At 53.4% G+C, this 27,624-nt stretch overlaps 1 non-coding gene and 1 pseudogene across 1 annotated transcript; one reads left to right on the forward strand and one right to left on the reverse strand.

Moving 5' to 3' along the window:
* Nucleotides 1-341: 341 nt before the first annotated feature.
* Nucleotides 342-9,740, reverse strand: LOC134426030 (antigen peptide transporter 2-like; annotated as a pseudogene).
* Nucleotides 9,741-16,082: 6,342 nt separating this feature from the next.
* On the forward strand, nucleotides 16,083-16,165 carry LOC134426095 (small nucleolar RNA SNORD45). The gene has a single exon (XR_010029872.1). It is a non-coding gene; the product is annotated as a small nucleolar RNA SNORD45 (small nucleolar RNA).
* The last annotated feature ends 11,459 nt before the right edge of the window (nucleotides 16,166-27,624 follow it).

Below are 27,624 nucleotides of genomic sequence, written 5' to 3' on the forward strand. Positions count from 1 at the left end.
ATTGGAGTGGGATTCCAGAACAGGATTGAGGGGATTCCAAAACAGATCAGGTGGTGTTGGTGGAGCAGGATTGGGGTACAAGGGATGCAGTAGGATCTGGTGGGATCCTTGCTCTCTGTGGGCTCTTCAGCCAGATCCAACCCATGGCGACAGAGACAGGGTGACACCAACTCTTACTCTCATCACCAGCTGAATGATCCATGGTGCAGGTCCAACCCCTTCCCTCTCCCTGCAGAAAGCCACAAATTGCTGGCAGAGTTCATCCTGCTGTTCCCACTCATCACACAGCAGCCCTTCCCAACAGACTGACTTCCTGTTTTCCCATGTTTTAAACACAAGAATTACAGTTGTTCAAAATGTTTTATTTCTCATGTATAAATACCCTGGTTTGGGCAATAAATCTCAGTCCCATCCTCCAGTGCCCAGCACTTCCTCTCAGGGAATGAGGAATAGAAAAGGGGACATTGGGAACTGGGATAAAGACACTGGGGATGGGGACACTGGGAAAGGACTGGGGACACCAGGAGCTTGGAGTGAGCACAGCAGGAGTGAGATGAGGACATGACACCCATGCCCAGATCCATTCCTTGGGATTGATTTCCCACCCTGTGCCCCATGTCCAGGAGCAGACATGGGGACCAGGGATCATGGGGGCATGGTGGATACAGGGGATACACACACATCCAGGGAATGGGCAGACCTGGGGGACACAGTGGGGACATGGGGGACACAGGGAGTTGGGATCCTGAGGATGTGGGGAGAAGGGATTCACAGGACACTGTGACTGGGGACACCAGGAGCTGGCTGGTGACACAAACACCGGGAATGAGGACACTGGGGCTGATTCCCCTTTATTCCCTGCCAGATGCAGCCCCCTTCTTGCTGCCCATCCCAGGGCCCTCGGGCTGCCCAGTGCTGCCTCCTCCAAGGAGCAGGCGGCTGTAGGTGCCGCGGCGTTCCCGCAGCTCCGCTGGTGTTCCCGTCTCCATCACGGCCCCGCGCTCCAGCAGCACCAGGCGATCGGCCCCGTCCAGCACCCGCGGCCGGTGGGACACGACCAGCATGGTCTTTGCCAGCCCAGTGCGCACCCAGCGCTGTGCCTGCGGCCAGAGAATGCTCTCATCCCAACCCATCCAGCTCAGAGAACACTCATCCCAACCCATCCAGCTCAGAGAACGCTCATCCAAAACCATCCAGCTCAGAGAACTCCCATTCCAAACCATCCAGCTCAGAGAACTCCCATCCCAACCCATCCAGCTAGGAGAACACTCATCCCAACCCATCCAGCTCAGAGAATGCTCATCCCAACCCATCCAGCTCAGAGAACGCTCATCCCAACCCATCCAATCAGAGAACCCTCAGGCCAACCCATCCAACTCAGTCCTACCCTGTCCCACCTGATCCCACCCAGTCCCGACCAACCAATCCCATCCCACTCTCAGTCCCACCCTAATCCTATCATCCTGTTCTTACCATCTCCCTGTTCTCCATCCCATCCCCATGCCCACTATGCCATCCTGCCCACACTATCCCCATTCCCACTGTCCCATCCCATCCTACTCCTACCACTCCAACTCTTCCCATTGCACTCCATCTCTGTCCTCATCCCAGCATTCCCATCCCCTTCATTCCCACCCCATCCCACCCCACCCTATCGTATCTCCTTGTCTTCATCCTTTGATTCTACTTTCCTGCCATCCTACACCCCTGGTCTCTATCCCATCCTACTATCCTGTCCTATTTCTCCACCTCGTTGACCCACACCACCCCATCCAATCCCTGTCTTCATCACATCATTCCCACTCCATGCCAATCATTATCCCTTATTGCCACTACCTCATCCCACCATCCCATTCCAGCCATCCCAGCCATCCCATCATACCCCATTTTCACCAACTACACCCCTATCCACACCAACCCCCTCCATCCCACCCCACTCACCGCTCCATCATCTCCATCATCCAGCGCCTCATCGAGGATGAGCACGGCGGGACGCCGGAGCAGAGCCCGGGCCAGGGCCACACGGCGCCGCTCCCCCGCCGCCAGCCGCCCCCCGCGCTCCCCCACCTCTGTGGGAGCGACCACAGGGGATCAGTGGGGTGCAGCCCTGTTCTCCCCTCTTGTCCCACCCCCCACACTCCCCCACCTCTGCGGGGGGACCCTGGGATCAGTGGGATCCCAGCACAAGAGGTTCCCCCCCTTCCCCTGCCCCCCACACTCCCTCACCAGTGTGTGAGCAATCCCATGGGATCAGTGGGATCTGACCTGCGTGAGCAATCCCATGGGATCAGTGGGATGTGACCTCAGGGATCCCCCGCACACCCCACCATGTGCCACCCACTCCGCTCTCCCATCGCTGCCAGAGGATCCTGGGATCAGGGGGATGTGCCCCAGGGGTGCCCCATCCATCCCCCTAGCTCTCACCAGTGTCCCAGCCCTGCTCCAGCCCCTGGATGAACTCCATGGCTCCAGCAGCAATGGCGGCCTCCCGCAGCTCTGACTCTTTGCAGTGCTCCAGCCCCAGCAGGATGTTCTCACGGATCGTTCCAGAAAACAGGACGGGATCCTGCTCCACCAGCACCACCTGCCCCAGCCCCAAGCCCTATGATGCTGTCTTGGCTCCTGGTGTCCCCACCCCTGTTCCATAACCCCATGCCACCTTGGTGTCCCCATAGTGTCCATCCCTGATCCCATTCTCCCCATCTGTGTCCCCAGTGTCCCCACCCCTGACTTTCCACTTTTCCCCATTCCTTTCATCCCCATCCCATTTCCCAATGTTCCTATCCCATTTCTTGTTGTCCCCACCCTATTCCTGATGTCCCCATCCTCTTCCCAGTATCCTCATTTCTGCTCCCATGCTCCTGTGGTCCCAGTTCCATTTCATTGTTTATTGCAGACATCTTTTATGGAAAATCCTTTCCTTAGGATTTTTCCTCCTGAGAAGCTGAGAGGCCTCAGGAACAAAATGTAAACATTGATTATCTGCTACTGTGGAATGCAACAAGTGCATCTGTGATGAGCCCATGTTGGATGTTTGTAATTAATGGCAAATCACAACCCAGCTGGCGCAGACAGAGAGCCAAGCCACAAGCCTTTGTTATCATTCTTTCCTATTCTATTCTTAGCTAGCCTTCTGATGAAATCCTTTCTTCTGTTACTTTAGTATACTTTTAATGTAATATATATATCATAAAATAATAAATCAAGCCTTCTGAAGCATGGAGTCAAATCCTTGTCTCTTCCCTCATCCAAAAACCCCTGTGAACACCATCACAGTTGTCCCCTGACCCCTGTCCCCATTTTCCCCATTCCATGCCCAGTGTTCCCAGTGTCTCTGCTGTCCCACCTTGCGGTGCAGGTACTGGTATTCATACTCTGGCAGCGGGATCCCATCCAGCAGCACTGTCCCGCTGCCAGGATCCCGCAGCCGCTCCAGCAGCGCCACGGCCGTGCTCTTCCCGCTGCCATTGGGCCCCGCCAGCGCCGTCACCTCCCCGGAGCGCACCTCGAAGCTCACGTCCTGTGGGATGGGGACAGGTGTGTGAGTCTGTCTGAAATATTCCTCATCTGCCTCACCATCATCATTGGGGGACCACTGAAGAGTCCCCACTGTCTAAAATCTCTGGTTCTGAAGGAGAAAGTCACATGCCAACAAGGCCCCGAGACCTGAGAGCATTGTTAAGCTGTTGTCCACAGGTGTATTTACTATATGCTACACTGAGCCCAATGAGAAGAAGAAGGGGGCACCTTGCCTTTTTGCAACAGTAGCCTTGGAAGCTGTCCCCTCTTTGCCTGGCTGGACTTCTCCTGAGTTTTGGGTGGTCCCCCACAAAAGACCCTTCACTCGTCTTACAACTGCCGTGACAGACGAACTGAGATGTAAGAAGCCTCTCCATCAAAGACCAAGACATGAAACCCCCATGTGAAAAGGCCCCCCACACTCTTTCCAAGGACTGGGACTGAGACCCCCAACCTGGGAGAGGTGTGTGGGGGAGGCAACCTAACCAAAGCAAGATGGATGTTGCAGGTGTGAGCAGTGGACCACGAAAACAATGGCTCACACCCACTGCTGAACATGGACTGTGTGTACCCCTTTTCCAAACATTATTCTTTCCTTCCCGAAGATACAATAAACTACCTTTGACTCGGTTGCAAAATCCATTCCCCTTCCCCCATCGAAAAAGAGTATAATTGGGGTCCAGATGGACTGCAACCCTGAGATCTCCCCGACGTAACAGGCGGATCCTCGACTGGACTGGACCAAAGGATTTCGTCTCTGCATTTGGTAGCTATATCCCCCTCCTTCTCTCTCTCTCTTTTCTCTCTCTATCTTTTTCTCTCCCTTAATCCCTCTACTGCATTTTGTGGTGGTCATTCAATAAAGCTGCATTCGTTTTATTACTGCAAATCTCCTGTGCCGTGTTGGTTTTTTTGCACCCTGAGATCAATCCATGAACTATCAAGAAACCCGTTTGTAAGGACGGATTGTGACAGCAGGTGATGCCAAAATTCCCACCCCTGGGAAACCCCACCTCCCCCCAGACCCACCTTCAGCACAGGGTGCTCTGGATTTCCAGGATATGTGAAGGAGACCTTCTGAAAAGTGACATGGCCCTGAAGCTCGGGGGGCTCCCGCGTCCCCCCGACATTCCCTGCGGGTTTCCGATCCAGGTATTCCCAGATCCTCTGTCCAGCAGCTGCGTTGGTCAGGAATTCATTGAAGCCGTAGAGCAGCACCTGGGGAGAAGGAAGGGGGTGGCACCGGGATGGACAGAAGCACGGTCGGATGGACAAACACGTGCATTCCATGGGATCACCTGGGTATGGTTACCAACTCTGTCCTGGTACAGCAGGAAGGTGACGAGGACCCCAGGAGTGATGGATCCGTCACGGAGCTGCTGGTGGCTCCAGCACCATGACCCGGATGGCCAGTTTGATCACCTGTAGGTGGGACAGGCATATTGCTGCCCCCAACCCACTCCTGGTGTCCTCATTCCATCTGCTCCCATTCCAACCCACTCCTGGTATCCCCATTCCATCTGCCCCCAATCCACTCCTGGTGTCCCCATTCCATCTGCCCCCAACCCACTCTTGGTGTCCCCATTCTGCCTGTCCCCATCCCACTCCTTTGTGTCTTTATCTCTGTTCCTGGTGGCCTCATCTCTGTTCCTGGTGTCCTTGTTCCAGTTCTGGATGTCCCCATCTTACTCTTGATGTCCCTATTCCTGATCCTGATCTATCACAGACATATTCTCTGAAAAATCTTTTCACCAGGATTTTTCTCCTGAGAAGCTGAGAGGCCTCAGAAACGAAATGTAAACAATAATGATCTGCTGCTGTGGAATGAAGCAGGTGCATCTTTGATTGGTCTCATGTGGTTGTTTTTACTTGATGACCAATCACAGGTCCAGCTGTGTCAGACTCTCTGTTGAGTTACAAGATTTTATTATTCATTCCTTTCTAGCTTTCTAATGTCTCCTTTCTCTTTCTTTAGTATACAATTTTCTTTTAATATAATATATATTATAAAATAATAAATCAGCTTTCTGAAACATGAAGTCAAGAATTTTGTCTCTTTTCTCATCCTGGGGACCTGCAAACACCACCACACTGATGTTCCCAACCTTTATCCCAGTGTCCCCATCCTGTTTCTAATGTCACCATTCCCATTTCTGCCATGCCGTTCCTGAACTCAATGTCCCTGTTCTGTTGTCCCCATTCCCGGTGTCCCCATTGTACTCTGAGTGCCCCCATCTTAGCCGCTGGTTTCCCATTTCTGGTCCCAGTGTTCTCATTCCCAGTGTCCTCATCCCTGATCCTGGCATCCCCATTCTCTGCTGTTCCCATTCCCAGTCCCCCCTGACCCTGTAGACAAGGACGAAGATTGCCAGCTCCAGCTCTATCTGCTCCTTCAGCCTCAGCTCCTTGGCCAGGTTACATCTGTGCTGCTCCTCCTCCTCCTCCTCTGCCGAAAAGGTTCGGATGGTCTCAATGGCGGCAACAGATTCCTGCACCCCTGTGGCTGTGCGGGCGGATGCTTCCAGCATGGATCGCTGAAGGGCCTGTGGCAGCAACAGGGGATCTCCAACTTTCCCAGATCACCTTCCTAGCCCACCATCCACATCCCATCCCACCACACCCACTGCATCCCCACTATTGCATTCCCGCCATCCCACGCCCTTCTCTCTCACCCTCACCATTCCCATCCATTCTCCTAATCCCACCATCCCCATCCCCACTGTCTCATCCCATACCCACCACCTTATCTCATCCTTCTCTTCTCATCCACACCAGTCCCATCTCGACCATTTTGTTCTATCCTCATGTCAGCACTCCCACCATCTCACTCCCCTGGTCTTTATCCCCTTTCATCCCACCATTTATCATCCTCCTTTCCATTCTCCATCCCATCCCCATCATCCCATTCCCCTTGTCTTCATCCCCTTTCATCCCACCATTTCCACCTCCATCATCCTCCTTTCCATTCTCCATCCCATCCCATCCCATCCCATCCCCACCATCCCATTCCCCTAGCCTCCATCCCAGCTCCACCATTCCCACCTTTCTTCAGTCCCCTCCCACTCTTTCCCTCCTACTCCTGACCTGTTTGCGGGTGCTCTGGATGCGGCGGGTGGCGATTCCAAGGGGCACCTCCAGCAGTGCCAGCAGTGCCAGCTCCGGTGCCAGTCCCACCATGAACCCCCCCACCACCAGGGCCATCACCAGGCTCCGCAGCAGCTGGTTGGCTCCACTCGGTGCTGCCCTGCACACCCATGGCACTTCCATGGAAAACTGAGCCAGGAGCTCAGCTGCAGGGTGGGAAAAGAGGTTGGGATTGTGGTGGGTGAGACCATGATCCCATCATGGATGATCCCATTTGGGATGGGAATGATGTAATGGGGAGCAGTGGGATGGGATGATGGGAATGGCTGTGGAGATGGTCAGGGTGGAATGGGGCAGGACAGGGGAAATGGGATGGTGGGAAAGGAAATGGTGGGATGGGGTGATGGGATGGTGGGAGGCAGCTGGGGATACGCAACAGGGTGGAGGCACGGGAGTGAGAATAATGGGGACAGAACAGTGGCTAGAATGGGAAAGTGGGATGGGGACAGGATGGAACACTGGAGTAGAATGAAGCCAGGAAGATGGCATAGGATGGAATTGGATGGGATGGTGGGAATGGGAATGATGGGGATGGAGTCGTGGGATGGGATAACAGACAGATGGGATGGGATGGGATGGGATGGGATGGGATGGGATGGGATGGGATGGGATGGGATGGGATGGGATGGGATGGGATGGGATGGGATGGGATCAATGGGATGGGATGGTGGGAATGGAATGGGATGGGATGGGATCAATGGGATGGGATGGTGGGAATGGGATGGGATGGGATCAATGGGATGGGATGGTGGGAATGGGATGGTGGGAATGGGATGGGATGGGATGGGATGAGATGGTGGGAATGGGATGGGATGGGATGGGATGGGATGGGATGGGATGGGATGGGACGGGACGGGACGGGATGGGATGGGATGGGATGGGATGGGATGGGATGGTGGGGATGGGACTGGGGTGACAGACTAGCTGGGATGGGATGGAACAGGTGGGATGGGTCGGGGGGGATGGGGCTGGGCCGTACCCCGTTACCTGCTGGTGTTCCCTGGAAGAAGTCCAGGTCTTGGTGCACCAGGTGGGAAAAAAGCCGCAGGCTCAGGCTCTGACGGAGACGCGCCATCAACAGCATGAAGAGAGACCCCCGGCAGCCAGAAAACAGCACACTGTGGGGACACAGGGACACGGTGACATCGGGGACGTTGGGGACATGGGGACAGGCCCTGGGAATGCTCCAACCCACCTTGTGGCTCCAGCAGCCGCCACCATCCCGACAGCTCCAGCGGTGACTCCGTCCCCACTCCCGATGGCATCCAGCACCTTCCCGGTGGTGTACAGCCCCGCCATCTCCCCTGGGTGTCACCGAGGCTGCATCACCACGGGTGAGACCACTGACACAGGGGGACCCTGATTTGTGGGGGGCAGGATCCAGTCTGGGGAGCGGGGATCTAATTTTGGAAAGGCGGGACACGATTTGGGCAGGAGACAATTTAGAGAAGTCAGGACCCAATTTGGGGGGTTTCGTGAAAAAATTAGGGATTTTACACCCAATTTAAAGTGTCAGTACCAATTTTGGGGGGGTTCAGCACACAATTTTATGGATCAGAACCTAAACATAGGAGATCAGGACCTTAAGATCCCAGGTCTTAGAGGTCAACATCCATATTTGGGCATCAGACCATTAGTTTGATGGTCAGCACCCAATTTTGGGGGACCAACAGTCAAGTTTGCAGGGTCAGAACCCAATTTGGAAAGTGAGCACCCCATTTTTGCAGGGTCAGCACCCAACTGAAGGGGTCAACTCACAATTTAGGAGGGTCACCACTCTATTTTAGGGTGGTCATCACCTATTTAGGAGCTCAACACCCAATTTTAAGGCACCAGCATCCAATTTGGTGGGGTATCCCAGATTGGGGGGTTCCCAATTTGGGGCTGCAGAGCCCAAATTGGGGGTGTCAACGTCTGTCACCACATGTCAACGTCCTAAGGTGACGTTAGGATGTTTGTATCCCCATCTGTGTGTTCTGTTTATGCTGGATATCATGTTCTGTGCCTTCAAGACTGGCTCTGAAGAGTGAAAGTTTTGCTTTGGTTTTGCTATCAGCCGCTCCCCCACGGCTGGCGGGACACAGACACAGATGGTGCTGCTTTTGCTTTTTGCTTGGCTTTTTGCTTTTCTCTTGCTTCTGCTTTGCTCCTGCTTCGCTCTTGCTTTTGTTTCTGCTCATTATTTAGTTTAGCTAAGCAGTCCGAATTTTTCCCTGGACTGTTTCTCCTTTCCCTTTTTTGGATCTACTTGAGCCTGCTCCAGACCAGGACCTGGGAACACCGAGAGTTTGCACCTTGTGGCTGCAGCAGCTGCCCCAGGACCAGAGGGACTGACAACAGAGCGACCACCCCCAAGAGAGACTTTCTGAATTTGTCATCTTTTTCAGAGTGGTGAAAGAATGTTGTCATCTGGTATTGTTCATTTTGTGTGCTTTGCCTGTTAAATAAACAGGTTCTTCCCACTTCTCTCTGAGGAATCTTTCCTGAACTGGTTTGGGGACGGGTTGTGTGGGTTTGCTTTCTGGAGGGGCCCCTTTTGGAGGTTTTCTCCCAGATTTGCCCTAAACCAAGACAGTCACCCACCAACGACAGCCAGCATGAGGCAGAGGACAGCAGCTCCAAGGACATTCCTCTGCTCCCAGGTCAGTGCCAGAGCGCGCCGGACGCTGCTGGGAGCCTTGGGGACGCCTCCGGGGGTCTCAGGGACGCTGCCGGGGGCTGGGGGCGCGGCCCAGGCCAGCACGGCAGCAGCGTGGGTGACCCCGAGCCAGGCGGGCGCTGCGGCCGCCAACAGCCCCGGGCCGGCCCCGAGCGGCCCCAGGAGGCTCCGGAAGGTTCCGAACACCGCGGGGGTGGCGGCGGCCGTGACGGCGGCCGCGGTGGCTCCGGAAGGACGGCGAGGGGCTGGCAGCCGGGTGGCCGCGGCCAGGATGGGCAAGCGCAGGGCAGCCTCGAGCCACACGCCCAGCACGCCCAGCGGCGCCAGCAGCGGCACCAGCGGCACCAGTAACACCAGTGCCAGGGCGTCAGCACACCAGCAGCACACTGGGCAGGAGAGCGGCGGGTGGCAGCGCCATGGTGGGACCAGTACGGACAGTGCTCTCTGTGGGGTTCCCGGGAAATGAGCAACAGCCTGTGGAGACACCAGTTAAAACCAGTTAGGACTGGGGCGCTCCCCTGTGCACACCAGTGCTCTCAGTCTAGACTACAGTGCTCCCAGTCTGGCCCGCTGAGCTCAGCAGTCCACACCAGTGCTCCCAGTTCAGCCTGGGGCACTTCCAGCTTGGGGCACTCACCAGTCCACACCAGTGCTCCCAGTCCAGCCCTCTCAGCTACCCAGGCCACACCAGTGCTCCCAGTCCAGCCTGGGGCGCTCCTGAGTCCAGCCTGGGGCACTCCCCTGTCCACACCAGTTCTCCCAGTCCAGACTACGGTGCTACTAGTCTGGCCCCCTGAGCTCAGCAGTCCACACCAGTGCTCCCACTTCAGACCCCTGAGCTCAGCAGTCCACACCAGTGCTCCAAATTCAGCCTGGGGCACTCTCCAGTCCACACCAGTGGTCCCAGTCCAGTTCGGGGCACTTGCCAGTCCACACCAGTGCTCCCAGTTCAGCCTGGCGCACTCTCCAGTCCAGACAAGACACTCACCAGCCCACACCAGTGCTCCCAGTTCAGCCTGGGGCACTTCCTAGTCCAGCCTGGGGCGTTCTCTAGTCCATATCAATGTTTCCAGTCCAGCTTAGGGCACTCACCAGTCCCCAGCAGTGCTCCCAGTCGAGCCTGGGACTCTCCACAGTCCAGACAAGGCACTCCTCAGTCCGCACCAGTGCTCCCAGTCTAGACTACGGTGCTCCCAGTTCAGCCCTCTCAGCTCCCCAGTCCACATCAATGTCTCCAGTCCAGCTTGGGGCACTCACCAGTTCACACCAGTGCTCCCAGTCCAGCTTGGGGCACTGCCCAGTCCACACCAGTACTCCCAGTTCAGCTCCCAAAAGCTCCGTTAAGGTTTCGCTTTCGAGCCCCCGCCCATCCCGCTCTGCCCCGCCCTCTCCCCGCCCTGCTCCGCCCCCATCCCGCCCAGACCCCGCCTCCTCCTGCCCAGACCCCGCCCCCTCCGGGCACCGCCTCCTTCGCCTCTCAAACCCGCTCCAGCCCCCTCTGCCTGGCAACCGATGATGTCACCTCCGCTTTGACCTATCACAGACGCCATTTCAGGCGTGGGCGTGTCAGGCGAGGATTCCCGCGCGCGCGTTCCGGGAAACGGCGGCGGCTGCCGGGAAGGGACTGGGCCGGCATCGGGAGCACACCGGGACCGTCCGAGGGCGACACGGTCCGGACCGGGACACGCTGCGAGCAGCACCGGGGCCCGCACGGGCCCCCGGGACTGCCCGGAACCACCGGCGAGAAGAACCGGGAGCAGGACCGGGAGCCAGAAGGACAGACCGAGACCCACCGGACACAGCAGAACCCACCGGTCCCCGTGTCCCCGATACTGTCTCCACCCATTCGCCGGTTCCTGGCCCTGCTGGGGCCCGAGGGCGGGCGATGGACGCTGGTGGGGAGCTGATGTCGGCTTCTGCTCTCGGTACGGGGGGACCCCGACCGGAGGCGCAGGACCCCTTTGAGGGGCTTTGGGATCCGATTTGTGGGTTTGGACATAACAGGACCCCTTTGAGGGGATTTGGGATCCGATTTGTGGGTTTGGATATGGCAGAACCCCATTGAGGGGCTTTGGCATCTGATTTGGAGGATTTGAACATAGCAGGACCCCTTTGAGAGGCTTTGGGATCCGATTTGGACATAACAGGACCCCTTTGAGAGGCTTTGGGATCCGATTTGGACATAACAGGACCCCTTTGAGAGGCTTTGGAATCTGATTTTGAGGCTTTTTGGACATAACTGGAGGGGGACAGGATGCCGTGGGGGGTTGCAAGGCCAATTTGAGGGGTCAGGACCCAATTTGGGGGAGGCAGAATCTGATTTGAGCGAGGTCAGAAACCAATTTGAGGGGTCAGGACCCAATTTAGAGGTTTTGAGCACCCAGTTTGGGAAATCAGGATCTGATTTTGGGGTTCAACACACAATTTTGGCAGTGGTCAGGATACAATTTCCAGTCCTCTTCCCTCAATTCAGGGGTCACCACCCATCGTGGTGATGCTGATGCTGTGTCCCCACCGGTGAGGTGGCCGCCCCCTACTTCACGGGCCATGTCACCGACCTGGTGGCACAGGAGGAGGACGCCTCAGGCGCTGTGTGGCCCCTGGGGCTGGGTAGGTGGGTGACACCGGGTGAAATAAACAGGGCAGGAGACTTTTTCTCCTTTTTAATGCCTTTATTAAAAGTGATCAGCTCAAGGTTGGGAAGCTCGATGGGTCCGAAACTGCTCCCAGGGTGACTCGGAGGAGGAGGAAAGTGCAGCTTTGTCCACTAAAGGGCAGAGCTGGGGGTCCCACCTGTGACGGTGTTCACAGGGGTTCTTGGATGAGGGAAGAGATGAGGATCTGACTCCATGTTTCAGAAGACTTGATTTTTTATTTTATGATATATATTACATTAAAACTATACTGAAAGGATAGAAGACAAGGTTTCATCAGAAGGCTAGCTAAGAATAGAATAGGAAAGAATGATAACAAGGGTTTGTGGCTAGGACAGAGTCCGAGCCAGCTGACTGTGATTGGCCATTAATTAGAAACAACCACATGAGACCAATCACAGATGCACCTGTTGCATCCCACAGCAGCAGATAATCAATGTTTACATTTTGTTCCTGAGGCCTCTAAGCTTCTCAGGAGAAAAAATCCCGAGGAAAGGATTTTTCATGAAAAGATGTCTGTGACACTTCACCTTGGCAGCAACTGGTATAACTGGTTCACTCTGCAACCCTTTTTTGCCCAAAAAATTGGCAGATTTTTTTATTTATAACACCCCTGACCCCTTTGTCCATCCCCGCTGAGCCATCACAGAGCTGGGCTGTGACAGCCTGGCAGCTGAGGTCTTTGCTCAGGGTGAGAGGCAACAAAGGTTCTCAGCCTCTCTGCAGGCTCGGTACTTTGTTCCTCACCTCCAGACATCACTCTGATCTCTTAATTCTGTATTGGCTCGTTGTTTTTGGGTTTTTTTCGGTAAGTTTGGTGGGGTTGCTTCCCATGGCATGCTGGTCCCGAGGTTATTTTGCATTTTCTCTGATGCCCCCCCCCCCCCCCCATATCCCGTCCTCTCACTGTTGGGAGAGAAGGGCCATCAATTTAGCCTCAGGCAGGGCCATCCCGATACAAAAGAAGCGATTAACTAAAACGACTGGTGATTACAATAACAAACAGGTAGAACTTCACGGTGACTGTGTTCACAGGGGTTCTTGGGTTGGGGAAGAGATGAACATCTGACTCCATGTTTCAGAAGGCTTGATTTATTATGTTATGATATATATTACATTAAAACAATACTAAAAGAACAGAAGAAAGGATTTCATCAGAAGGCTAGCTAAGAATAGAATAGGAAGGAATGATAACAAAGGTTTGTGGCTCGGACAGAGAGTCTGAGCCAGCTGACTGTGATTGGCCATTAATTAGAAACAACCACATGAGACCAATCACAGATCCACCTGTTGCATTCCACAGCAGTAAATAATGTCAATGTTTACATTTTGTTCCTGAGGCCTCTCAGCCTGTCAGGAGGAAAAATCCTAAGGAAAGGATTTTTCAGGAGAGATGTCTGTGACAGCCTGACTGCCTGTTCTGACAAAAGCCTGTGCTCTAAGAAACTGCTGCAGCCCAAGACAGAGATAAAGGGGGGGCCCTTGAACTCTGAAACAGAGAGAGAGGCTGCTGTGGAAAGCAGGGTCAAAATGACCCCAGGAATTCTTTCTGATAAAGAAAAATTCACAGGAAATGTAACAGGAAATCAGTAGAATGAATATGTATGAACTTGTTGTGAAATTGCATGCAGATGTATTTGAGAGGGAGCTATGTGACTGTGTTCTCAGGGGTCCAAGGATGAGGGAAGAGATGAAAATCTGACTCCGTGTTTCAGGAGGCTTGATTTATTATTTTATGACATATATTATATTAAAACTGAGCAGCCCAGCTTCTGTCCAGGCATTATTTCTTCTAAACAGCCCATTATCGGTCCAGGGATTATTTATCCTGAGCTGCCCAGCTTCTGTCCAGGGATTATTGATCCCAAGCACCCCAGTTTCTCTCCAATGATTATTGATCCCTTGCCTGTAGGGTTCCTGCACACCTCAGTACTCCTCAGATGATTGAGCAGCCCAACTTCTGTGTGGGGATTATTGATCCCAAGCAACCCAACTTCTGTCCAGGATTATTGATCCTGAGCTACCCAGCTCCTGTCCAGGATTATTGATCCTGAGCAGCCCAACTCCTGTTCAGGGATTATTGATCCTGAGCAGCCCAGCTTCTGTCCAGGGATTATTGATCCCTTACTTGTAGGGTTCCTGCACACCCCAACACTCCTCAGGTGATTTAGCACCACAGTAGCCCCTGGATGCAGAGACATTTCTCCATCACATTTAAAAGAAAAGTTCAGGTGGGTTTTCCAATGAGCAATGTGGATTTCCCTGGAGTTCAGCAGCCAGGATCACATACCCCAGAACCAGAGCTTCTGTATCCCTAGGTGATGGCACAGGGAATATCTGCTCTGCTGCTCACAAACAGCTGCAGCTGCTTTGGGTGCCTGAACATCTGCAGTGACAACTGCACCCAGATGTTCCTGCTGCAGGGAGCGATTTTGGGAAAACATGGGCAGGATTGAGATGCTGTTCCCAGGTGCCTTCTAGAGCAGTATCAATAATCTTTCTGGAAGGAATGAGCTCCTGAGATTTGTTTTGCATTCCTTTATAGAAGAAAAGAAATTTATTAAACTGTTGGTTTGTCCAGTGTCATTGGAGAGATGGCACTTTCAGCCTCCAATCCATGGTCACTTTTAAAAACCTATAAATGTTAGTCAGAAAATAAACTTCCTTTTCCTTCACCTTCAGAATCCCTGAAAAGAACTGCTGCACCTCACCTGCACCTGGGTGCTGGGCCCCAGCTCCTGAGGGCAGCATCATCTCCCGGCTCACCTGTGACACAGGTACCAGCTGGGGAGTGAAAGAGCTGGGGCTGGGTGATCCCAGCGACAAAATAAAGCTATGCCTGCTTTTAATGTACGAATTGGTGTTAAAAAGTGTGAAAAACGCTAATCACGTGTTTTTAAATTTTCAAAAAGTTGAATGATAATAAAATGGTTATAAAAATAGCAATATAATTAGAGTAATAATAATTTGGACAATTTGGATTAGGACAATAAGAGACAATAGAAGTAAAGAGTTATGCATGTCCGGGTACCTTTTTCTGGGCAAAATAAGCCTGATAAAGGACACACGTTAACAAGGGATTAACCCTTAAAAAACCATAACCTGTTGCATATTCACACACCTCATACATGATGCATAAATTCCATTCAAACACAGGATTCTGTCTGGTCAGTGTCAGCTTCTTCCTTTGAATCCTGACGGCTTCTTCCCGAGTGAGGCGGGAAGAAGTTCGTTTCTTCTGATAAGAGAGCAATAAATTCTCTTTCTCTGAAAGATTGAGGTGTCCTTTGGCTGCTGACTGGTGTGCGTCCTTTCTTTTAAAAAAAAAAGTATCTTACATAGCATAGTTTCTATTTTAACACTTTGTTACAATCTACAACTAGATTTAACACACTACTTAAGAAAACTAATACAGCATCACTTTCTAACGTAACACACAAAGTATTCGTTTGAATATCTGCCAAAAGCCAATCAGAAACCGCGCGTTATTCAAAATGCCCATTGCGTTGGGTGGAAGACGCTGATTGGTGCCGGGGCAGGCGGAGGCGGCTGCGGGCGGGTCCCATTGCCAGCCCGGCCCTGCCCGTTCCGGCCGCGTGTCCCTGGCAGCGGAGCGGCGGCGGCGGCAGCGGGTGCGTGGTGCGGGCCGGGCCCGGGGCTGGTGCAGGGCTGGGCGGATCCGCGGTGCCCGAGCGGGGCTGGGGGGGCCGGGCAGCTCCGCCGTGCCCGAGCGGGGCCGAGCATGGCCGGGCAGATCCGCGGTACCCGATCGGGGCCGGTGCAGGGCTGGGCCGATCCGCGGTGCCCCGAGCGCGGTCCCCGAAGGGCGCTGAGGCCCAGGGCCCGGCGAGGCGGCGGAGGGCTGAGGGCGCTGAGGGCGATGTGGGCGGCGGGGCCGAGCCGAGGCCGCGGGAAGAGCCGGGCCGGGGCGGCTCTGCCCGGGGTGGGTTTTTGCTGCCAACAGCGGCACCGGCTCCAGCGCCGGGCCAAGGGCTGCTGTGGCAGGGCCGGGCTGCAGCCACAGAGAGCGGCCCTGGGCGCTGGAAACGGCGGCTCCGGGCTGGGAGGGCCCCAGCAGCAGCAGGAGGAGGAGGAGGCGGTGGCAGGGCCCGGGATGAGCGCTGGCATGTATTATCTGAGCGGCTCTGATGTCTTTCACGCTTTAGCTCTAGAATTGCTCTGAGGCCCGGCCCGCCCCCGATCCCTCTGGCAGTGCAGCTTTTCCCACTACTGGCATCGAGTGCTCAGGCCAGGCTGGGGCGCAGCCTGGGGAGAGGGCTCTGAGGCAGAGGTGGAATTTTCCAGAGGAGAAATCCATTTGGATTGAGGTGAAATGTGCATCTGTGAGTTCAGTCTGCAGCTTGCTGTTTAGTCTGACTGTGACTGTGTTCACAGGGGTCCAAGGATGAGGGAAGAGACAAGGATCTGACTCCATGTTTCAGATGGCTTGATTTATTATTTTATGACATATATTATATTAAAACTATACTAAAAGAACAGAAGAAAGGATTTCATCAGAAGGCTAGCTAAGAATAGCAAAAGAAGGAATGATAACAAAGGTTTGTGGCTCGGACTCTCTGTCCGAGCCAGCTGACTGTGATTGGCCATTAATTAGAAACATCCACATGAGACCAATCACAGATCCACCTGTTGTGTTCCACAGCAGCAGATAATCAATGTTTACATTTTGTTCCTGAGGCCTCTCAGCTCTTCAGGAGGAAAAATCCTAAGGAAAGGATTTTCCATAAAAGATGTCTGTGACACTTATGCATAGTAAACTTTTTTCCCAAAGAAGTTTCCGTATTCCAAGAGCTGTTTAGCATGGGTCCTCCTCAGTTCCACCTTTTTAGGGCATGTGTATTCCTTGGTTGTGGTTTTGGTCCTTTCTTATCATCTTCAGTTTTGGCCGCTGCCCACACTGCCTTCAGAGGATGAGTGCTGATAGCTGGTAATTAACAACAGAAATAAAAACTGTATCTTTATAACAGTTTTTTTAACAGCACCCATATAGAAAGTTATTTTAACAGCACCCATATAAAATCCATGTTAACATTTGCACAAAGCCAATACTGCAATTTATAGCAGGCCAAGGGCCGGGCGCCCCTTGGCGGCTCCGGCCTGGCAGAATTTTGGGGGTCCCGGTGTTTGGTGCCGGCAGAGCACCAGCGCTGGGCCGGGGGTGCGGGGGACCCTCCCTGGGGGGGAGTCGGGCTGCCCGGGGCAGGCGCTGCAGCATCAGCCCGCAGCCACGGGGGGATGGCCCGGGCCCGGCAGGCTGGGGGCTGGCACAGCGGAGAGGGGGCCCCGGAGCTGGGGGAGCCTCTGCAGCCTGCGGTGTCAGACGCCCCGATAAGGGGGAGCCCAGGAGCCTGGAGATGGTGGCACCATGGACAAGGGACACCCATGGTGTGAAGAATGCATATTTTATGATTGGCTCTTTGCAAATATTAAAACGAATATTATGTGTTATGTTAGGATGTTATGCTGTATTGATTTTTTAATTGATTTTTAATTGTGTTAAATATAGTTTAGGTTATAACATAATGTTAAAATAGAAACTGTGTATGTGAGGTATTTTTTAAAGAAAGGAATGAGGTACTCACAGCAAGATGGCAGCCACAGGACACCTAAATCTTTCAGAGAAAGAGAATTTATTGCTCTCACCTCAGGGGAAACTAACTGCTTCCTGCCTCTCTCAGGCTTGAAGATGCTGTCAGGATTCAGAGGGAGAAGCTGACACTGACCAGGCAGAATCCTGTGTTTGAATGGAATTTATGCATCATGTATGAGGTGTGTGAATATGCAACAGGTTATTATTTTTAAGGGTTAATCCTCGGTTAATGTGTGTCCATTTTTGGGCTTATGCTGCCCAGAAAAAGGTACCTTGACGTCTGTTACTCTTTGCTTTTGTTGTCTCATATTGTCCTAAATCCTAATTGTCCAAATTACTAATGCTCTAATTATATTACTATTTTTATAACCATTTTATTACTATTAAACTTTTAAAATTTTAAAAACAAGTGATTGGCGTTTTTCACCCTTGGGTACCCTGGGTGCTGAAATGAGGACCCTGCACAGGCAGCACCCCTGGGCCCCTCTGACTCACCTGGGGAGCCCGGGGAAGGAACCTCTGGGATTGCCCCAGCAGCCCAGAGAGAGGGGACACCAATACACACTGGGGCTGCAGGAGCCCAGACAGGAGGGAGCCCCTGAACTGCAAAGTAGGGAGACCAGAGAGGGGAACTCCTTGGTGGGTGTTTTTTTGCTGAATTTTGGTGGTTTGGGGTTTTTTGAGGGTGGCTGAATCCTGGTGGTCTGGAGGTTTTTATGGACATCAAACACCTGGTGAATTCTAGAGATGGAGTCAGGCAGGAGGAACAGCCAGTCCCCAAAATCCCACTCTTGGCATCCCTCATCCCCCTCTGCAGTCCTCCCTCTAACATCTTTAAGCCTCTGGGAAGAGCCCAAAGGGATGGAAGTGCCTAAAACGCTGCTGAAGTGCCTGAGCTGCTCTCACCTGTGGATGTTCCTGTCCACAAGCCTCTCCTGGTCAGTGCCACGGGGGGCTGGGAAGGAATTTAGGGGATCCTGAGAGGATTGGAAGGGGTTCTGGTGGCTCTTGGCTCCATTTGTGGTGCTGGGAAGGGGTTAAGGGGGCTCTAGAGGGGTCTATGGGAGAGTTTTGGGAGTTCTGGAAGGGCTGTGTGGCTTGGAGAGAACTTGGGTGGGTCTTGGCAGAGGTGGGAAAGAGTTTTGATGGATCTTGGGGCCATTTCTATTGCACAGAGTGGTTCGGGGTGTGGGGGACAGCAGGAATCTGGGGGCTGGTTTGATGGAGCTGGAGTGGCTCTGGGGCTGGGAGGGGGTTTTAGGGCAGTCGTGACCCCCAGACCCCCAGAGCTGCCCCCAGACCCTGCGCATAAGGTGCTGCTGGGGGACAGGGGCTCCATGGAGGGGTTTGTGTTCCTGGCACTGTGGGAGTGAGGGGGGATCCCCAGGGGCCGTGTGTGACCCCTGCATGCCGGTGTCATCCCCTTGTCCCTCCCCACAGGGCTGCCCCAGCTCTGCTGCCCCAGAGAGAATTTGGGGAGGGGGCAGAGGGGGTGAGCAGCCCCTGCTGGGGGATGGCCCCAGCCCAGCCCCTTTGTTCAGCACCGAGCTGGGCTGGGGCTGCAGGAGGAAGAGGCCGATGGGAAGCAGATCCTGCAGCTGGGACAGTGCTTGGGGTCAGGACAAGGTCCTGCCCTGCACACCTGGCTCAGGTGTGACCCTGCCCCAGCAAGGGAGCGGGACGTTCCCATCCCCACTGATCAGGGCTGGGAGCAGCACTTGGAGCACGGATGTGGAAATACTGGGAGTGACTGGGAGCTCACTGACAGGGTGAATTATCCCCCCTTCCCCTTCTGAGGCCACCCTGCCAGCTGAGAAATTCCCCTTGTGCCTCGGCCTTGGCCAACAGCTGCTGGGCTCGATTCCTCTGCAGCTCATCACAAACACTGTCTGCTCCAGGCACTGCTGCTGCCCAACCAGCTCCTGGTTCCTTTAGCAGCAGCCCTGGGAACTGTTTCTGTTCCCTCAGTGGCACAAGATCCCTGTTCTCACCCTGCCAAAGAAAGCTGTTGGTGCCAAGTGCGGCCAGGATGAACCATTGCTGGGACTGAAGCCCCTCTCTTGGGGCCCTGCTCCAAAAGGAGCCCTTGGAGCTCTCCTGGGCCAGCGACTCCCTCTGAGTGGGGCCTCTCCCAGCTGGGAACTCCCCTGTTTGCTGCACTCGGGGATCCTGAACAAGGACAGAGCGTGGGCTGATCCCCCCACTCCTCCAGGCTCAATCCTTTGCCCACTGGGGAGATGCCAAAGCATTCTCAGGGAGCATTGCCTGCCCTCAGGGGAGTTGCTCACAGGCGCCTTGCCCTGACTCTTTGTGTCTGTGTGCACACAGGAGTGCCTGTGCTGGGGAAATGTGGCAGAAATGCTGCTCTCTGAGGGGTTTGAGTGCCTTGGATAACTGAGCCACTCAGGCTTGTAGGTAAGGTTAAATCACAAGCTGTAAGTGAATTTAAATGCAGCTAAGAGTAGTTCTTAGTAACTAAGTTGTTACCTTTAATATAAGTTATAAGCTAAGTTAAATATTGTAAAGTGTTTTTCCTCTGTTAAATTGCAAAGTCATAGGTTAAATTAGGTTAAATGCTGTTACACTCTGCTCTTTTGCTAAATTGTGAACTTGAAGGTATCAGTTAACATTAAGGTACAAGTTAAGTCCTGTTAAGTTTGAGCTCTGTTAAGCTTTTAGGCTGTATTCCTTTTATCCTTGCCCTCACTGTCTTTGTGTCACACACACAGGGACAGTTCTCAGTTCATTTCTGGTTTGATTACCTGGACTCTGTTTGGTTTTGTTGTTGCTTTGTTTCCCTGGTGTGCCTGAAGTGCCCAGTCAGGAGCAGAGTGACTCTTGCCAAGGAACTCTGTGCTGCTGTCCCTTAATATTAACTCTGGTTTTTGCTGCTCCCTTGCTGGGGATTTTTTCAGCGCTCTCAAGCCCTTGTTCGTAACAGGGTGAAGGAGCCCTGGCCCAGGCTCTGGCCCTGGGGGACGCGGGGACGCTGCCGGGGGGTCCCTGTCCCCCTGTGCCACCCCCAGGGCCCAGCCCCCCGTCTCCGTGTCAGGCTCTGGGGTCGATCTCGTGGAACATCCTCTGGGGGAGGCTGTGGAGCCGGGGGCGGGGGGACCCAGAGGGACGGGGAATCCTGCTGTGCACAAGTAGGGTTGGACTGCTCTGGGGAGAGCTGTGAGGGGGGCTGGGGCAGAGTGACCTCCCCAGGGACCTCACACAGCCCCTGTGATGTCACACAGACCATGTGATGTCACACAACCATCTCTGTGATGTCGCACTGCACCTGTGATGTCACACAGTCCTGTGATGTCACATTGTCCCTGTGATGTCGCACAGCCATATCTGTGATGTCACACAGCCTCCTGCTTTGTCACAGAGCCAACTCTGTGTCACCTTGTGATGTCATACAGAAGTGCTGTGACATCACAGAAGACCAATGACACAAAGTCACCCTGTGATTTCACAATCTGTTCTCTGATGTCACAGCCTGCTCTATGATGTAACACAGCCACTGGGTGATGTCACAACCCACTCTGATGCCACAGAGCCACCCTCTATGATGGCAGACTCTGCTCTCATATCCTCATATCCTCATATCCATATAGTCTCATATCCTGCTCTGTGATGTCACAACCGCCTCAGTGATGTCACCGAACCCTCAAGAACTCAGTTCTATTGAAACACTGAAGTTTCTTGGACTTAAAATAGATCCCTGTGAGGGACGCAACTGAGGAAGTATCCCCAGGTTCCAGCTAGAGCAGAACACTGGAGGCAGGTGGGGACAAACAAGGCAAAGGTGTCTCTGGTGCTGAGCACACCTGGATGTGTTTGAGGAATGCAAAGGGCCAAGGCCTGAGCCCCAGCCCCTGGCCAGGCAGATCCTGTCCCTCCCTGCTTCCTCAGGGCTCTTCCCGGGATGGGCACTGGCATGGGGGGATGTGCAATGCCAGGGGCAGGAGCATGGGGCAGCCCCTGCCAGGCTGCTGAGCAGGGACAAGGAGGCAATGAGGCCCCAGGCCTGCAAGGGTCACTTGTCTCCTCCTGGCCCCAGGGCCAGCAGCCATGGCCAAAGTGCTGCCCAAGTTGGCTCTGGCAGGGCTGTCTTGCAGCTGCTGCCCATCCCTGTGCCCTGTGCAGCCCAGGCTGTCCCACGGAGTCCCTGCCCTGCGCCTCTGTCCCTGCAGGCTGTCGGCATCCCCCGGCTGCCCCACCTGGCTGGGCCCTTCCTTTGCTGACAGCTCTGCCTGGCCACTGCATGGTGTTTGGATTGATTGATCAATTAGATCAAAGCTGTATTGGACTGTCTGAAAGGGGATGAGTTTCTTAATAAGTACAGTATGATATGATGTAATGTAGTAGAATAAAGCGATGGATCAGCCTTCTGCAATCATGGAGTCAATGCTAATTATTACCTGGCTGGGAGCCTGCAACAGCAGGCAAATACTGCAGTACTGATAAACAGAGGTACAGCCAGGGGAGGGAGGCAGGTGGAAAAGGCTTTGTGCTGTCCCTGCTCTGAGGGGATCCTCAGCACGGCCCTAAAGATCTGCACATAGGAGAAAACAATGAACACAAAACAACCAAATACCAAAGACTAAGCATGATGAGCCCAAGTTCCCTGAGGCTGGAGTGTGAGCAGGAGAGCTTGAGGATCTGGGGGATTTCACACAAGAACTGGCCCAGGGCATTGCCATGACATAGGGCAGGGAAAATGTATTGGCCGTGTGCATGAGAGCATTGAGAAAGGCATTGGCCCAGGCAGCTGCTGCCATGTGGGCACAAGCTCTGCCAGGGGGCAGAGGGTCCTGTGGTGCAGGGCTTGGCAGATGGACACAGAGCTGTCGGACCACATGATGGTCAGAAATGAAAGCTCTGCTGTGATAAAGAACAAAAAGAAAAAGAGCTGAGCAGCACATCCTGAGTAGGAGATGGTCCTGGTGTCCCAGAGGGAATTGTGCATGGCTTTGGGGACAGTGGTGCAGATGGAGCCCAGGTCAGTGAGGGCCAGGTTGAGCAGGCAGAAGAACATGGGCGTGTGCAGGTGGTGGCCACAGGCTACGGTGCTGATGATGAGGCTGTTGCCCAGGAGGGCAGCCAGGGAGATGCCCAGCAAGAGGCAGAAGTGCAGGAGCTGCAGCTGCCGCGTGTCTGCCAATGGCAGCAGGAAGAAGTGGATGATGGAGCTGCTGTTGGACATTTGCTGTAGCTGCACTTGGGCACCTGTTCATGGAGAAAGGGACAGTGAAGGGTTAGAGGAGATACCAGTAACCAAAATCAAAGCAATTTCCCATACACCCTCCTTTGTAACACACAGAGACATGCTCTTGTGTTGAAGAGTTCTGATGTTTTCTTTTTAAGCTCTTTCCATGTACTTCCTGGTATTCTTGGATATCAGAAACCCTCAGCATTTCTGCTGCCCTCTGGTAGAACAGAGTGATTTCCCTGAGGCAAGATAATGAGTGGAGACTGGGGGCAGATGATCTGTCACTTCATTCTGTTTGCAGTTCCTCTGGGCTTTCACTTTTCTCAGGTGGAGAATATTCACAGTCCCACGTTTCTCTTAAAAACCCCCCAGGCACTGCTGAGCGCAGATGGATCCATCACAGCCCAGCTCCACATTTGTAGCCAAGGACTCACATTGCTCATTTCACCAACCCAGCAGCATTTTCAGTGTCACACCTCTGCCTTTCCCCATGGATCTTATCACTGAGAGATGTTCTAGGACAGGTTTGCATGCTGGGTTGAAGCTCCCGGCTTGGACTGAAATCTCAGAGGGACTTCCAAGTGTCCTTATGCTGGCATTGGATGAAGGAAGATGCAGCTCCTTTCCTGGCTGCACTGACAGCATTGCCCAGAGCCAGGCACTGGAGACAGCATCACCCTGAGCCAGCGGTGCCCCCTCCAGAGCCCCCAGTGCCGGGCAGCTGCTCCCAGCCCTGTGCTCTGCAGAGGGAACTGGGCCCGGGGCTGCAGAGCTGCCCCACGGCTCTGCTGCAGCTCTGCCTGCACAGGAGGGGCTGCACGCCTTGGAGCCCCGGCCCTGAGGGCAGAGGCTTGGCTGGGGCACAGGAGGGAGGGGGCTTGTTCAGAGGGAGGGGCTGCACTGGAGGGGATCCTGTGGACATCTCTCAACTCACCCTGCCACAGCATTGCTGGGTTTTGTTTTCTCTCATTGCCTGATCTTCTCTCTGCTTGCTGGAGATTTTCCTCCTGCAGGGGTTTCCAGCCCTCACAGACCCTAAATCTCTGTGCACTCTCCCTGGCCCTACAGAATCCTGCCTGTTTGTAGGGCACTGTCTGGGGGCAGGTTCTGTTTGCAGCTTGGAGAAAGAACAGCTCAGACTCAGCCTGATGACTCCAGCAAGGGTGATGCTGCTGCTGACCATAGGCAGAGTGGCTGAAGGCACATCAGGGATCTCCTGTGAACCTATTGATCACTGAAAGGAACAGTTCAGATGTCTCAGGGACTTGTCAAAATTCATAATCGTCCTTTAATATTTATCCCCCCCTCTATGTCATTCTCCAGTATTAGGAATCTGAAGACAAAGTCTTAGGAAATGTCCTCATTTTTATCAACATCCTTGTCTTGGAAATATTCTGTGACTGATCAGAAGCCAACAGCATATCAGAGCTTCATGAGCATTTCACCTCCCCTGCACCAGAAATACTCAGAGATGTACTCACAGAGTCTGTAGGCATTGGGATGTTCCAGCTGTAGGAAATCACTCCAGGAACGGCAGCTGCATTATCCTGCAGCCAGAGGTTCCTGTGCCAAGGCTGGCAGTGATTCTGCCCCAGGCACTTCTCAGCCCCTTCCCAGCCCTGCCTGATTGAAACTCTCTGTGCCTCTGTGCTGTGCCTGGGGTGGCTGCAGGCAGTGCCCCAGCCCTGCTGGGCTGTGCACAGGAGCTGCTCCTGGGCAGAGCTGTCTCTCTGCAGTGCTGTCCTTGCCAGGAGCTGCCTCTGGGCCAGGAGCCCAGCCCAGCTCAGCAGCACAGACACAGCACAAAGACTATAATGAGCCTCTGGGGCTTTGTGCTGATGCCCTGAACATCAGTCCCTGAGAGGGAGCTGAAGAAACTTCTCCAGAACTCCAAGTCAGAATCCAACTCCAAAGTTTCTTTGACTTTTAATGGTTCTCACTGAGGAACATGACAGAGAAAGTATCCCCAGGCCCCAGGCAGAGCAGAGAACTGGAGGCACTGATGACAGCTGGGGACAAAGAGAAGACAAGTCTTGCTGCCCAGGGGCACAGCAGGGTCTGTGCCACCAAGGGCTGTGAGGAGACACCTTGTCCTGAGACACTGGGGCCTCCTGGCACAGCCCCATCCAGGCTGGGCACTGTCAGCCCCTTGTCCTGCCCTCAGCATCCCCCCCTAGCTCACATCCCAGCGGCCTCAAGGATCTGCTGGAAGGAGTCCCTGGGGAGCCTTGCTCAGCAATGGCGCTGGGGGCTCCTGAATGCTCCCTGCAGGGACTGCAGGTTTTTCAAAGGACTTTGGGTTTTGCTTTGGCCTTGCAGTCTCTGAGAGCTTTGTGCAATCATGGCCTCCAATTATCTGCTGTAATTAGTCCATGGAGAGGCTTTGTCAGTAACAACCCAAAGTGGGGCTCATTAATGCTTCAAGGTACTTCAGTTATTTTAAGGTACTTGGTGCTTCCCTTTTGATAGAGACTCCGTGAGAGATTTGTGCAATCATGGCCTCAGTTATCTGCTTTAACGAGTCCCTTGAGAGCTTTGTATTGACACTCAGTGGAACTCATTAATACTTTGAGGTAATAATGGTTTTTAAGGTGCTTTGGAATTTCCTTTCCTCAGTGAGGCTTCTGAGAGGTTTTTGTGCCATCTGGCCTCCAATTCTCTCCTCCAAGGAGTCATGAGGACCATGTTTTGGGGATGGACCTCAGTGGGGCCCATTCATGCTTTGAGACACTCTGGGGTTTTCTTCTGTCTTTGACTCCTGGAAAGGTTTGTGCAATCTCCTCTCAGACCTTGAGATTCAAGGGCTCAGCTCCAAATGCACCATGGGGCTCATTAGAATCAAGCAAGTCCTGACAAACCATGGTTTTGCCTTGATTTCCCTCTACTGTAGTGCAGTTCACTAGGAAGTTTTTTTCTATTGTTATGGAGAAATATTTCAAAGAGCTTCTAATAAATCCACATTCCTGTTTTAAGGGTGTATGGTTCTATTTAGAGAAGAAATGTTGGCAGAATTCTGTGAGTGACATTGTCCCAGGGACTTTGCTAAAGGAGCTCTGGCCTGCTCTGAGAAGCTGTGTCTTGAGATCTGGCACAGTGTGGAGAGCCTTGCTCCACATTTCCAAACCCCATCCTGTCTCTCCTCACTCACCTGGCATCAGCTTAGCTTGGACAACTGGCTGCTCTCAGGCAAAGAGGGTTAGTTTTCTTTTCTTTTAGCGCTCTAAAACTCCTAAGCTCCCTGTTGAAAGCAGACACCCTCCTCAAGTGTGTGCCAAGCCCAACCTGCCACCAAGACCCCTCCAGACTTGCTCTGGGCCAGCTGTGAGGACGTGTGGAGGCCCAGAGGCCTACCATCAGAGTCTCAATCCCCCAGACATGGGGGACTGGTTCTAGATAAGAGGAATAGGCTTTCAGGTTAGGGTGAGATGCTTTCTTCTCATATTGACCTTTGCAGACACATGCTGATTTATGTTATGTTAGGTTACCCCATTGGCCCATTGGCCTAATTACCCTAGTTCAACTCCTATTGCCCACGTTTGTTTGGCCCTAGAATGTTCTCTCTCTGTCCCTCCATTTGCCCTAGTTTGCTGTATTCCTCCACCCTTGTTTCCCATTGGCTGACCTGAGATCTGACCGCCTCCTCTGCACCATTTTCCCCCATATCCATTGGACCCTTGAGACAGAGTAAAGATCCATTCTGAATTAAATGAAGTGTCTAAGAAAAGTGAAAAGTCTGTGAGGCCAAAGCTAAAGGAAGAACTCGCATGCCGAGACAGCAAGGAGACAGAGAAAGAAAAACAACAAAGACCACAAGGTCGATTTGCCCCCGACTTAGAAATTCCTTTGATAAAGAAGAACTGGTGCTAAATGTCACACAGAACGAATATGTATGAACTTATTGTGAAACTGTATGCATATGCATTTAGAAGGGAGATAAAAGAAGACCCGAGGTCTTCAGAGGCACGCATGCCTTGTTGAGAGACTTGCGTCCGGCGCGCGTCGTAAATAAACATACCGAGCTTTACAACTTTTATAAAGTTGTGAGGTTTCTTCTTTTCTCCGCAAAACATTATGGCACCCCAGATGGGACTTCTCTGTCCCTGCAGGGGCAGGGGGGATAGACGGACCTCCAAGGCGCACCCTAGGATTTTTTTCCTGGTGGGGCTCCGCTCCTCTCAACTTGCCACCTGCGAGGACAGACAAGGACCTGCTGGCCTGCGGAGGAAGATACAGTATGTACTGAGGGGCCCCCGGGGGAGGGAAAGGAGAGCAAGGGAGTAAACCACCCAGAGACGTCTGGGTTCAGCTGACAGAGCAGCTGTATTAGAGATGGGGTTCATCTTTCTGATAGAGCAGACCGCAAGCGGTTCTGGGGGTGAGCCGGGTGAACCCGTGTATGTGTGGGTTGGAGGTTCATAGTTCTGATAGAGCAGAACTGTTGAGCCCGTGTGTGCTTTGTTTGTGTGTGTGTGATGTCCGGACATTGTGTTGCTGTATGGTTAATGTGTGCATTGTGTGGTCAGTGCACTGTGTTTCTAATCGTGCAAGTGTATAAGTGTATGGTGTATAAAAGAGAATAAATCTACAGTGCGGGGGGGTCAGTATTACCCGTGTTTGAAGCAGCCGAGTGAGGCCTGAGGCGCCGGCTGCAGCAGGCTGCCGGGGGCAGAGACAGAAGTGCCCCGCAGAGAAGCGAGTGGAAGAATGTCAGTGATGGTATTTATCGTGTTTAAATGTAGTGATTTGTGTAGATCTGGTACATTTTAACCGTGAGTATGAGTATGAGCTCAGAGAGTTCCTTTGCCTTAGATGTTTGATTTTGATTGTGTCCAAG

This window comes from Melospiza melodia, chromosome 17, assembly GCF_035770615.1.
Source record: "Melospiza melodia melodia isolate bMelMel2 chromosome 17, bMelMel2.pri, whole genome shotgun sequence".
Taxonomy (NCBI): domain Eukaryota; kingdom Metazoa; phylum Chordata; class Aves; order Passeriformes; family Passerellidae; genus Melospiza; species Melospiza melodia.